This window comes from Struthio camelus, chromosome 1 (assembly GCF_040807025.1).
Source record: "Struthio camelus isolate bStrCam1 chromosome 1, bStrCam1.hap1, whole genome shotgun sequence".
Classification (NCBI taxonomy): Eukaryota; Metazoa; Chordata; class Aves; order Struthioniformes; family Struthionidae; genus Struthio; species Struthio camelus.
The window spans coordinates 165178649-165193492 of NC_090942.1; the positions used below are offsets into that span (position 1 = coordinate 165178649).

The 14844-nt window shown below is 38.4% G+C and overlaps 1 protein-coding gene across 4 annotated transcripts in view; it reads right to left on the minus strand.

The window, feature by feature from the left end:
* The window catches only part of FARP1 (FERM, ARH/RhoGEF and pleckstrin domain protein 1), a 216115-nt gene that overhangs the window by 199480 nt on the left and 1791 nt on the right, over window positions 1-14844 (minus strand). The window lies entirely within an intron of this gene.

Here is a 14844-nt window from a genome sequence, read left to right on the forward strand (position 1 = left end):
AATTTAGTTTACTAGTTTTATTCCTAATAGGAAGTTTTTGAAAACATTTTTAAATTATTTTTTCTGCTTACCGTTCACAGCTTTGCTACTTCACAACCCCTCTGTTTAATATTGCAGTCCTCTCACATTGCTGATTTTAAGTTAATGCTTCCAAGTTGTTGCATCCATACTGAAACAATTTTATGGAAAATCCTGGTGAAATATTAGGAGACTGCTGCCAACATTTGGGATCTGACCCCTCACGACTATTTAAAGAAAATGCATCCAAAGTTGTTCCATTTTTTCTTTTCTAATTTCTCAGCTCTAACACCTGGCTTCAGTATCTCCTGATGCTGCAGTGACACTGCAGAGCCCCAGGCCACCCCAGTGGGGCCCGCAGAGCTTCCTTGGGGCTCCTAGGAAGTGGGTGCAGCAATGCAGCTTACAGCAGCAGTGAATTTGCCAGTGCTCTGCCTAATCGCGCCACGGGATAAGAACGTAAACAAACATTTTGCTTTACAAACAGGAGATTCCCAAGCCACCTATGAAAAAAAAAAAAAAAGCCCATAAGAATGCTGGAACACTTCAGAAAGAGGGATGTTTCCCCTCGCTGTGGAAATAAATCGTAAAGGTTTCCAGGTTTCTACATCTGGTCATTTTTGAAAGTTAAAAAAGTGAAAATACAGCTCCATTTCTCTTTTCCTTCTGGCAGAGGCAGAATCTGAAGTCACACAGAGCTGAAGAACACCAGCCTTTCTGGTTCAATATGCAGACAAGGACTCTTCCAGAGAGATAACTTATCCAGAAATAAAACACAGAAAAGATACGTTGGAAGAAAGCCTATTTACCTAAAGAGGAGCATGGACGCATCTCTTCCCTCCTGCCCCTCCAATAAATACCACAAGGAATATTTCTGCCTGAAGAAAGTGACTTTTCTGCAGAAATCAAGGAAAGCTTGTACAGGAGCAATTTATGTCAAATTTTCAAGTACTTACAAAATAGTATCAAAGAGGAGCTATGCCAATGGTAGCAACTGCAAGTTTTAACTGATCAACTAAGGTAACACTTCAGGGGAGGCATAAGCAAGCCCTGAAAAATGCGTAAGTGGGCCATTTTTACACAGCCACTCATATGTAGAATAAATTGTTCACACTAGACAATATCCGAAGTCCTATCTACACTAAAATGAATTCTAAACATAAACCAATCTATTCATTTCCTAGCCTGGCAATATATTTTTTTTTTTTTAAACAAACTCTGCTTGCTGTTAAGAGATTACAGAGATAGAACTCATTTCGCCACAACACTGAAAAGCTACCAACATACTTAATGCTTGCAGTGAGGGACTACAGAAAATAAATAAAGACAACCCCCATGCCACGCTCACATATACAACACGACGTGCCTGATGTCTCCCCTTCTCCTCAGTGAGATTTCCCTGGATCACAAGGATACCAGAGACACCGGCCACTGTGCTCAACTTGTGCAAAGCAGCAAGGTCAGCAGGAGCATCCTGTGGACAGAGTGTAAACTGTCCGCAGCCTTCAGTTTTCAGCTATGTTGAAGGCCAAACCTTATACAGTTTTACCATCAACTGTATCTCCTGGCTTTGCTTGGACAGATTCTGCATTTTATCCCCATTTACCAAGCCTACACTGTTCTAGCACTGCTTCAGAAAGTTCAACCCCCAAGTGATTTACACTTCAACTGCTATAAAGACCATTCATGTTACTGACAAACAAAGCAGACACTCAGCCATGAGCCTGGCGTTTTCACCCTTCTTGCAACACAGGACTACTAAAAACGAGCACTTAGTAGTCATAGTTAGCGAATATAACTATGCCTGCAATTTGGGAGGCTTATGGCTTGGCGCTCATCTGTTTGAAGTGCTGTTAAGATGGAGAAATGGATAAAAAACTACTCATTTAGGAAGTTGTTACATCTCATAAGGTAAGGAAAAGAACTGAGATTTTTCTTTTGATGGAAGACAACGTAATCATAAAAAAAATGTATAGGTATGATTATTCATTCCGTTAAAAGGCTTCCTCACCAAATTAATAAGCTTTAAGCATAAAAGACCAGCAGAACAGCCAAAGGCAATATTGCTTTAAGGGAAAATAAATATTTTGTTACTGCAACCCCCAGCATGCAAAGTGACTCCAACTTTTTGCACGTGCTGCAAAAACAAGATATTATTTAGGCTGCTCTCTTAAAAGATTTGTTCAGTGAGCAGCCTTCGCAGTTACTTTTTTTTTTTTTTTGGGGGGGGGGAAAGAGTTGACTGTTTGGGTCAGTAAGGATATGTGTAGGCACAGAGGCATCTTAGGGAACAGAAACCATGCTCCACTAGTGTGTTCTACTTTTTTTATTTCCCTTTTTTTATCTCTAGCATATGCAAAATATTACAAAATACACTTGTTATCATCCTTCAGCTCTAAAATAAAGACATACTAACTAAAATAGGTCATTATGGATACCTTACTAACACAGATAAAATGACTAAGAATCTGGTAACAAAAAAGAAGCCTGAGGTTATTAATCAGGAACTAGTTTAACTCAGCATAAAAAGTAATGAGTACACGAGCAATTACATTTCAAGAAAATAAATGCAGAGAATATTTTATATAACAGAAAACAGTAGTTAGAAAAGAAATTCAGAAGCAAAGAAAGAGACTGATGGAGCTAATGGACCAGCAACTAGGTTACGCATGATATTCCCGAAAAGACAATTAACAGAAAGACTAACTGTTGTACAGTAAGTCCTCCTTCCCGCAGTTAGCGTGCTGTACCAGGACTGGGTGACCGGGAGCGGAACAACGGCTTCCAGGAGAACCCATGGAACGGCTGCAGCACTGCCGCAAGGGAACGACTCCCAAGCAGGAGAGCTGACTTTAAAGATTTACGAAGAATTAGGATGGTTTTGCACAGGCTTACCATCAGGAAAAAATCCTAAACTCTAAGGTAGCTTTCCCCCCCCCCCCCTTTTTTTTTTTTTTTTTAAATAGCAGCAGTGGTATTTATGACATCTGAAAGAAGCCTTAACAAAAACATCAGTCCTTACAGGGTTTAACCTTGACTTAGATTATGGATACACAAAAGAAAATTTTGGACAATTGCCAAGTCTCCTATAAACACTGGCTCAGGCCTGCAGTTACCTAAAACTTGTTCTTCAGTCCATCATTCAAAATTTGGCTCGGTAGGCAATGAGAGCAAGAAACAGGAAGCTCATTCTACAAATCACTAAACACAAATTTGGACAGGTAACATCAAAGGTAATTATTAGTTACAATATAATGTCCTGTCCACTAAAGAGTAAAAGATTCATATTTATTCTTCAAAGTATCTAATCAGTTAAGTGATAGAAAACACACTGACTTGTAAATCCATGGAAAAACTAAATTAGATGGATTTCTCTTAATGGAAAAATGACTGATATGAGGGGAAAAAAAAAAAAAATCAGAAACATCAACAGCCAGATTCTCTGGATAATCTGATAACTACCTTGCAGCCAGTGCACATGTTTTTTTAAAGGTTTTTCCACCCCCCCCCCCCCAATCCAATCCCATGGTACAAAACTTAAAAGCATATTTAGAACTTAAATTCTATATACTGTCACTTTAAAGACCATTTTAAATTTGAATTTTGTCGTGATCACAAAGAAATTCTTTAGCTGACTGTATTCTGCTACAAGGGACAAGGGGAAAAGCTTCCAGTAAATCCATAAGGATTACTATTCAATACTGAGTTTGCCATTCTCGATCTTTCTAAATCATATGCAATTGTGTACAAGATCTACTGCAACTTTTAAAGGCATCATGCAAAAAAAAAAAAAAAAAAAAAACCTCAGAGAAGCCTCCAAAGATTTGCTCTCTCTAGTTACTGCTAAAAAGCTGGAGAACCAATGGCAAAGGAATATTATTCAAAACTTATATACTCACGGTTTTCAATGAGATATAAATGAATAAATTACAAGCCCCAGGTCTTTATACCAGCAATAGCTTTTGCTATAAGCTTACTGAAATTTCATAAATCATAGATAAAATAGAATGTTCTTTCCATTACATTAACGTTATCAGTGGAAGAGGAAAAGATTAATACAGATACTATGGATAAATACTATGGGATGCTGTCACAGATAGTAAGTATATTAAAAGTGAGCTTGAGAAACAAAAAGTCTACAGAGAATTCAAGAAGGGAAAAAGTAAACATACTACAAATAATCAATATAATCAGGTTTAGAGAACACTAAGTAATTCATATTATCTGACAACCTCAAAAATAGTATCAATGGAATCCTATATTCATTGAAGAAATTATTCAGATTGTACATTGTGTTCTTTAGAATTCTTTGCCCTCTATTTCATGATGAAAACCCGTATCTTCACTAATATCTAGCAATTAAATCTATTTCCTTAGTCTCAGCCTTGAAATGGCAATAGCATTTTTGGATTTATTTTTCACTCACAAACTGTCATTAAAACTAAGAGAAAGTAATGGCCCTTCCCAGGGCTGCCAGCAGTAGCACACATGATGTGCAGAAATAGAAGCAAAGAACCTTGACTTATATCATGCCTGTGTCTCACCCTGAAAAAAAAACCCTCAACGTTATCAGTAAATTGCCAAAAAAGATACACACTACTAAAACATAGAATGTATATACGTATGAGAGTTGTGAGGAGAGGAATATGAGGGGAGGAAAGGCAGAATAAAGAGCAGACAAAAGAAACAAGCACAAAGAAATGGATTACTGCTCTTCCCTCAAACATGAACTTACTATACATTGCATAAGAGTCATCCCCCATGCAGCTACATATATTCCGAGGTCAAGACTTTTGCTTTTCAACTGTCCCCATCAATTCTTCTTCCCTGAAGGAAAGAGTATGAAGCTGTCCCACAGCACACACACTCTCAAACTTTGACTTTAGGAGTCCAGACATGCACAGTGCAATACTGCATCAGGCACCATTAACGTAGCCCTCAAAGATTAGCTGTGTAACAACGTACACTTAAGAATACAAGCATCACAAACAACAACCAGCTAGCCAAGAGCTTCTGTAGACTGTATATACCAAAATACCACAGACATGTTATTAATACAACTGTTTCATTGCATTAACATTCAAAGGACTCATTTCACATATTTTGTTATGTGACTTTAATATAAAAGCAGAACTCCCTTCTCTTGATGCTTTAAGAGCACTGAAGCAAAACCATTTTTACTATACTGAAAGCACTCAGTTTACAGGGAACTCTGGTACATATGTCCACTTAGCGAGGAAATATTTCACCTGATCCAGTAAGTATTAAAATTTTTTCTTTCCTAAACATAGAATGTATTTACATGAAGTACAGTCCTTAAAACAATTGCCCAAATCATTGCTATTCCTCTCTTGTAGCATGAGGAATTTGATTAAATTTTCTCAACAGGAGAACACTAAATAAATACTGTAAATTAAACAAAATCATGCTGATGATCTACTTGCAATTACTGCCAATTGATTTGAATCTTTATTGTCCCCTCAAGCTTTAAACAACTTGGGGGGGGTGGGGAGGGAGGGGAGGGCCAGGCCTTACTGGAGCATGAATACCAAAGCAGTTGTGAAATTTTCCTTAAATGCATTCAAAACTAACGAAACGAGCTTTTCTTCCTGACAAGATTCCAATTAAATTTAATTTGGAAGTCCAGTGAAAAAAAAAGAGTTATGCCAGGATTTGTCCTAAACAAGTAAGCTAATGCTTAGAATTAATTTGATCATTAGTTAATATATACACATACAAATTATAAATTGCTACAGCATATTTTCTTTCACAAAAGTCAGACACTTCCAAAAGACTTAATTTATCAGTTGGGTTAAAATTCCCTTATGATCTGCCTCTCAGGCATTTCTGCCCTTTCAAAGTCGAGCCAAACTGCCATTTGATTGCAAAAGGAAACATATGCACACTAATGTAGTAGGGTTGCTTGCTGCAATCCAAATATTTTACAGGAAAAGAAAAGCAGACAGCCTTAACCCACTTCTGGGGAATCCTCTCCTGGAGTTACTTGTAGATTTTCAAAAATGTTATATATTATCGTTTTGGTTTTATAATTAATTTTGAGGTATTAATTTTGTCAGGTTCAATCTACTTGCAAGGGCCAGAACTAGTATTCTGATTAATTTTCTCTTTCACGTCTCCACATCACATTGTCCTCGCCAAGCTAGAACTGTACTCAAGTCACATTTTCTAAAATTCACTGTATCCTGAGATTAACCCAGAGCTGTTAAAGATGCAAGGCTTAAAGTTTCTAGAAGCATTTTACATTTTCCTGTAGACAGTTTTTAGATTTATAGTTATCATTTACCTTTCACAGCATACATGCAAGCTTCAGTACCAAACTTGGGGTGTTTTTAAGGGGAAAGTACTCTGATTCAGTTAGGGGGTGAGCCTTTTTGTTTGGCAGAGTTGTAGATCATATACTCTTCCTTAAGATCTTTTCTATTGAATTACGGTTGCACTAAAATGAGAAGTCTTGAAGTCTTCTTGAAGGACAGATATCACCTAATCCTGCAGCTACAAATATCCTAAATAGGACACTGATGTTTGCAGAGAATCCAAATCCAGAGATCAAGGGGTATGCCTAGGTCTCCCTGGCTTCCCCCCCCCCCCCCCCCAAGTGACAACGGGAAGAAAAAATTTAGTTCTGTCACTTACATCCCATCCATTGTGATACATCCTCAAACAGCTTACCATCTCTACAGCTAACTACTTTAGCTTTAATTGGGTTATTCTTTGTCCACATACTATTTTCTGCTTATTATATACCTTATGTTATTTTAAATCAGTGTTTGAAACAGAAGACAGGTATTTTCAAAGATTACTCTCACTTTAAAAAAAAATACAAAATTTTCCTTCAACTGTCTAATGAAATCTTACCAACAAACAGCCAGGGGAGCCAAGCCAGCAAGTACATGATTAAGAACAATACTGTATTCAGTGTTAATTCTTTCAAACATCTGAGTTCTTTTAGATTATACAGACATGTATTTTGTTTTTTTTTTAAATTGGACTTTTTTTTTAAATCGGAAGAAAATGAAAAGTTTACAGCTTGCCTCTGGGGGGTGGGAGGAAGCTTCTGAACTCTTTTCTCATTGTATACATGAATGCACACACCCCTCCACCACAACGGTGATCTAATTTTTCAGTCAAATGCTTGTAGCATGCCACCATTAGTCTCTAGCTCTCCTCCATCATGTACCTTCTCTTCATTCAGAAAGACAGGAATGGCTCCTCTGTGCTTGGTTTTCTCAAACAGAGAGCTACCATCAAGCGTCATTTGCTCATCCATTACTTCAGATGATCTTTGAAGCGTTATTGTAACTAGAAATCGCCTCAATGGTTTATCTGGTGCCTTAGTTTGTAGTTACATAGAATCGAAGAATACATATTTGAGGTTGGTTCTAGTTATTGTAACTAGAAATCGCCTCAATGGTTTATCTGTTGCCTTAGTTTGTAGTTACATAGAATCAAAGAATACATATTTGAGGTTGGTTCTAGTTATTGTAACTAGAAATCGCTTCAATGGTTTATCTGGTGCCTTAGTTTGTAGTTACATAGAATCAAAGAATACATATTTGAGATTGGACGGGACCCCTGGAGATCATCTACTTCAACCCACCTGCTCAGGGCAGGATCAGCTACAGCAGGCTCTGCCAGAGTGTGTCCAGTTGGGTAGTTACCGCCCACAAAATAAGAGAGAAATGCTTATGCTTAAGGTATTGCCTGACTGACTTTTTTTTAGTTTAGGATCTCAAATCATCCTTGATTTACACTTCAAACGTTGGACAACCAGCAGTTACACTTGACATTCTGCTCTTGCACCATCACTTTGGTACTTCATTGGATAAAACTGCCCTTCACAATCATGTGAAGCACTTCCAGATAACTGTGGGAACTTGCACTTGGTACAGTGTGGCCAAGGTTTCTGACAGAGATTTCACTTTCCGGAAAGGCTTCGTTATTGCTAGGTTTGGTTCCTCCCCACTAAGAGCCACTATGTAAACATGCTCACGTTTGGGCAACAACACAGCAAAAAAAGATTGCTTTCCTCCAAACTGATATTCTTCGCTCCTAGCCTCTCTACTGTAAAAAGCCAGCTGGTACAGCGCTTGCTCTACCACACTCCTCCTATTCTGTCATCCTTCCCACCCCATCTCTCCCCCCCCCCCCCCCCCCAACGTCCTATTTATTCACTGCTAATTAGGCAACTGGACGTTCCTGCTGCTGCTTTGAGCAGCACTTATGCAACTGCCCAGCCAACACATGTGCAAACTGGCCAGCTGACAGGCAATGCAGGTGACCACCAGCAACAGCGGTAATTTGCATCTCTCCTCCATTACCTTTTTTTTTTTAAATGAAACTTTACAGTTTTGTCTAATATGCTTGAAGTTACCTAAATATTTAGAAAGATAAAGGTGGAGAATAATCAGAACCAAAGAGACAGCATGCCTGTTCAAGCCTTCATTTTAAATAATTTGAAACAAAACTTTGAGATAGGAAAACCTGCCCTGAAAAATTACCATCAGAAACTTCTCTTCTCCTGCAAGTCTGCTTAGAAATTCTTCTCTTCAAAGTTCACTTCTGACTCACTCATTTTAGGCAAACTGACTGAATACCCTTGGAATTGTTCAGTTTGTGACTTGTTCCCAAATTCAAATATTACTAGTAAATGCCAAACAGTGAGCAGCGCTCACTTATACTGCCTTTTAAAACCTTTTTTATATTCAAATGGCAGAGTCACTTGCCTGTTCTCTCCACTGGAATACTATCACACCATCTGCTTTGTCTCTTTCTGTTGAGACACTTTCAGAATATTTTCTGCTAGCTCCAGGTTCAGTATTTAGTAACTGCATTCTACAGGCCTCCTGTCTTTTGTGTTTGTTTTATGGGGCTTTCTGCATAGTTTCCGGCATTTTATTTTTCATAGTATTGAAAGTTATGCTCAATATTTCAGTGGACACGGGGAAAAATGGCTCTCTGCACCAAAACACTGAAGAATTTTATTTTACACATGACTCCAGCTAATGTAGCTAAGCTATAAAAAAATAGCTAATGAACAACACAGGTTCACTGTAAGATTGTGCTGCTGCAATCTTACTAAATGCACATACTGATATCTCTGTCTGAAATCAACAAAATTTTGAACATTTATTATATTACAGGTAAACATTAATGCCTTCAGGTCTTACAGATACAACACCAAACAGATTTTTCAGGAGGAATTTCAGTGGAGATAAGATAGCAACTGAGGTCTTCAAATAAAGAGACTAAAAATTGCCTCCTAGGAGCCTAATCTTAAATAGGTTCAAAAATTTTAACTTCTATAACATACTGAGATTACTTGCTGTACCAAGTTATGCACATTCTTAAATCTCTATAATGTACAACAACTGAATTTTCTCCTTTTTCCTCACACTTTCTCCCTTCAGTATTTTTCATATTGTTAAGTTACTGAATTGTAATACTGTTACTGAATAGTAATCACTCCCTGGAAAACAGGAAACTCTCCTTCTGAGAAAAAAATGCACCAATTTCTGCAGATTCTTACTTTTACAAGACCTTTACCTTCTAAAAGATTTCTAGCCTTGATGTTCAAGAAAATAACCTCAGACAGGACAAACTAAACAGATCATACTTTCCGTTAATCTGGAAAGGACACCACTACCATCCAGCTAGAGCTGGCCAGAACTTTCTCAGTCATAATCATTATTATTGTGATTGTAAGGCTGCAGAGAATTAACCAAATAAAAACAAATCAAATTCATTTTGCTTTGATGGTAAGCCATAAGCATCAGCAAACTAGAGGATAATTCACGGGAGGCTGAAAGAGAAACAAGAGAAGGGAACGGAGGAACAGAAGAAGTCCTCTCTCCCCAAAGATGCATCTCTCCTCCCCTCTACCTAATCATAGGAAGAACAGGGTGGCCGGGGAACCAGTCTAAGTTTGTCAGATACCTGCTGCATTACCAGAGCCTCTGAACGACGGGAAGCCCTCTTCCATCAGAATAGTGGTATCGCCATGTCCTCTCTTTTCCTCCTGAAGATGTTTATTGTCAACATTTATGCTACATACAGATGTTCTCTCTTACGTTAATAAGTTAAAATAAGTTTGCCCAGCATTCCTGCCCCTCTTTGTGCAGGCCTGTGATTTCAGCCCACCTCATAATGGAAAAAGGAAACTCCAAATGACATACCTGCCCTTTCAAATAACTGAATAGTAACTCTCCCCTCCCCCAAACTTTTACACCAGAATCAATGCCACATAAGCCTGGCAAACAGGAAGTCTAATTATTCTAACATGTGCAACTGAAGCGATAGGGAGTTTCAGGGTAAAACTGATAAGGAGAGACATAAAAGACTAACGAGCAGCCTGCCTGCGCTTCACCGCGGGACTAACAAAGGTCCCTGCAGAACACCTTTGGTATTGTTCAGTGAGGAGACAGAGCCTGGGAGATACTCAAAAATAACATTCAGAGATGCATGGAAGAAATGAGCATGCAACGTCTGTGGTTCAAGTGCTTAATCCAGGCACCGAAAAAAATATTTCGGAGAGAAAAGAGTAACCAACAGAAAATTGCGTGATGTAGTGCAGAAAGAGCCAATTAAATGTACACAGGTTACTGAACAGCCAGACCCTCTTAGGGTTGTTTGATCACCAGCCTAGTGCTATGTCTGCTGCTTGAATAAATTGACAAATCTCTTCTTGACTTGTGCCTGTGGTAGAGGTGACTGAAAGAAAAGGTCCTTGATTAAGGAGATGCAGTTGGCAGTGTTATTAGTGACCAGTGATCAAAGAACTGATCCTGCAATAATCAAGAGCGAAAGATGCAGAAGGCACAACAGTGGCCAAGCAGAGGCAGCAGCCCCTAGAAGGAAGGGGGAAGCCAACAATACCAACTCTCACATATTACTGATTGGTTTTCCAGTTTCTTAAGTAAGTCATCTTTTAATCTACCTCTTCCCCTAGCAATATTTTGTACAAGACAATCCAGGTACCCTAACGGCCTGTCCTAGAGGCAGCGATCACGTTTCCTCTGTTCATACAGAGCACATCGCCCACACTCAGTAAATTGAGCTGTTGTTTCAAGTGGGGATGGCTTGCTACTAATATCTCAGTGCAAAAAATCACAACTTTTCCTCAGGCAAAACTGCCCATACATAGGCCAAGTCTCCAGCTGCAAAAATTTCCATAATACCTTGTGTATTCCTACACTAGAGATGCTTTGGGGAGTGCTATACCTTGGTGGGGGGTGGGGGAGGGTGTGCCTTTTGGTTGCACCACATATCCCTTTCACTTCTGTGTTAACATACTCAATGAGGGGGAAAGAGAGCTTGGGAGGGCAATTTAGAGAGTCTTAGAAGACAGCAGAATTATTTGTCAAATTGAGAGTAGCAGTCTCTTAATGTACTTTCATTATGGCCAAATTCAGTCACCCCGCAAGCTCCAAATTGTTACTTTGGCCTCAAAACAGAGTCAGCACATTTGGAAGGAAACCTGGAATTGCAATGGTGGTTTATGTTACTACTATGTATTTTAGAAACTTTGTACCAAGGGACAGCAAACCGGCACAAACGTTAAGGTAGAAGGAAGACTGATTTTAATGGCAAGCAGCAGAGTACTGCACAGGCAAGATACTGTCAATATGGGAACCAGCAACACTGCCTCAGACGTGGGGTCTCCTACCTTTCAGAGGGCTTCAGTACTACACCCAGTTTATAAAATGGAAAAGAAAAATACAGTCTGGAAAAACTCAAATAGCATCCAACACCTCACAAGTTTTCCTCAGGACTAGTAGCAAATATGTATTGTATAGAAGTCTTCTGTTGTCATGAAATTTGGATACTTAGGTATACACCAACACATGTGCAAAACTGATTTAACTGCACAGAATCCAGTATGCAACATTCAATAGCACACATAGGCATGTTACAAAATTGCAAATTCCCTTGCAGAGCAATGCAAATCCCAAGATTTCATTCTGTTTGGATATCAACTAACAGAGCCATTGTTCTTTCTTCTTTAAGTCCTGTTGGCATCCAGAAGTTAGAACAACTTCCCCCACTTCTAATTCCCTGTGCCTCAAACAGGTATATCATATTTTCATTTCTCATAATATTTAATCAACACAGACAAGGTTAAAAAGCCCCTCTGCTACAACTGATTACAAGCAAGGTAGTGCTGATATCTGATAGACTGGCCTAATTGTCTGATTCATCTACTTTTCTGCAGGCCAAATTTACTGACATTTTATACAAATTCAAAACTGACTGAGCCTGGTGACCTTTTATACCTCTGTAATTAGTCATCTGTGCCTTTACAACCAGAAAAGCAAGTTGCCCCTTCACTCCCACTAATTCAGCAGTCCATCTGTAAACTATAAACTCCAGCCTACTCAGCACCTACCAGCCAGAAAAGTACACACACACACACACACATGCTATAAACTGCAACCTTTCAGGCTCACAAAATTAAGCTTGGAAAGGCCATTTTAAGATAAACATGCCCATTTCTAAAAGAAGATACAGAGCAAGCAAGACAAGTTGGTAGATACAAGCTCAATAAACAACATTTTTATCATGCTTTATTTTATTTTTTTTTAAGAAAGAGAGAGAGAGAGCGAGAGTGTGTGCATAGACAAGCACCATAAAAAGACAATCAAAAAAATCAAACCAGAAGCCAAAACAAAAACCAGTAAGTTTAATCTCTATCAGTAACATCACAGCATAGTATGAAAAGTACAATGCAAATATCAATTCTACACTAGAACGTAACCAAGAAGATTAGTAATATTTTCTGCAGTTAAATCCCAGTATTAGCTCGAACTCTACGTATATAATCATGTTTTGGAAACCAATCCTAGAGTTGCAAAAAAACTTCCTATTGTTAACATAAGCTTAAAAAATATGAGATGAGTCAATGCCATTGAAGTTAAGTTCTGGATCTCCACAACAGTCAGCAAGATACAGATCTGAATTTCCCCATGAAAAGCAAAGGGGAGGATTAGGTCAGAGCGCACCAAGTTGCACTTCAAATTCCAGTCTTAATAAACAGCAATGTTGTCAATCATAGCAGGCAGGGACAAACGATCATTAACAACCAGAGAATACGCAACCTTATTCTCTGGACTCTTTCCCTCCTGGAAAATCTGAAGACATAAAAACAGCTGGCAGCCTGCATACACGTCTTTAGCCCAATGTCAACCCTGAAGTCTCTCTGTTTGCCAGCCAACTGCTCACTGAAAACACTGTGAAAACAATATAGTCCCATGGACCATCTTTCTCAGCCTCGTGCACTAACTGGTCCCAGTTTCAGAATCACTGCAGCAGTCAAAAAGTTTTAGAAATCCAAGTTCTTGGAAAGGTGACTAATTACACTCTTCACCATCTGAACTATCTATGCCCTAGAGAAAAACCAACGACTTAACATGAAGATATTTCAAATGAGAGTAGTAAGTTGTTTTGCACACCTCTGCCATGAAACATGCACAATCTAAAAAGCTGCCAGCATTAATAGCCTCACGTTCATCAGTGTCAAGACTTTTCAAATTTTTTTTAAATGAAATGCTAATTTTCATCATATATGAATTTAAGTGGAAGTTCATTCTTTTCTTAAGCCAAATTGATCTAAAATCAACAGGAAAGTTTATTGAATAGTTCTATAAATTGATATTTCTGCAGCAAACCAAAAGTTAACATCAAAATTCAGACAGAGAATTCCACCTCCTAAAGTCAGTCTTTTTCTTTTCTTTTCTTAATCATCGCCTTTAAATGGTGTTTCCCCTGTGGTCATTTATCATCCACAATTTTCTTTCAAAAACCTTGGTTACAAGTAGCTTGTTTTAAGATATTGATTAAACAATGACTAATGAACTCTGTCAACTTGAAAAGAAGGGATTTCCAAATTGAAATTCAAGCATAAAAAAAAAAAAAAACTAGGCTGTGGTATTACATGTTCAACCTCTTACCAGCTTTTGACATTTTGAAGTCATACGTTACTACGTGTTAAGCATTCTGTCTGCTTTCCTTGTTTCTTTGGCTTGTTCAACCTCAAGAAAAGAGAGTGCACAAGGAAAAAAATTTCACTGGCCATACCTAAGACACTGCAGAAATCTAGTTTTCCAACCTCTTCCCACAGTGATGACAGTTGGCCTGACTAACAATAGCAATCCCTTCCAAATTTAAATTTTTAAAATCAGGGGAAAAAAGGACTTATGATGTGTCTGGGTAGGTATCAATGCCTCAGCTTTCAAAAATACCTTAGCAGTGATAACTGAGTGTAGTGTAGTATGCATACTCCCTAACCTTTACTATTTATGAAGGAAAGAAAGAAAGAAAGAAAGAGAACCTATCTGATCTTAGTTTTCAACACAGTTTTACTCTAAGTTCTGAATCAAAAAGCAAAGTCCCAAAGTAATTACAACTCACTCAGGGCAGAACACTTCTGATACGGATGGCTAGGGTAAAATGGGAAGACGAGCTTTCACCTGGCCACATTAGCAGCCTGGTCCTTAAACACGAATACTTTTAGTGAAGTGCAAGTCAGATGAACTACAAGTCCCAGCATGCAACACAGTGGGCACAGCAAATGCAGTTCACTTCATGTCAATCAGTTAAGAGTTTCAAGATCCTGGCAGATTGGACACGTGAGGCATAGCTAAGAGGATTTTGTACTTTCTCAGTATGTGGGACCATTTCTAAAAGACTCAAACGCACAAATTAGCAAGATACCAAAATTCTGAAGTGAACATGCTTTTAACCTATCTTTTTCCTGTAGTTAATTCAGAGGAATGTTTGGGGCTTTTCTTAACTGCATTCCTCAGGAATTTT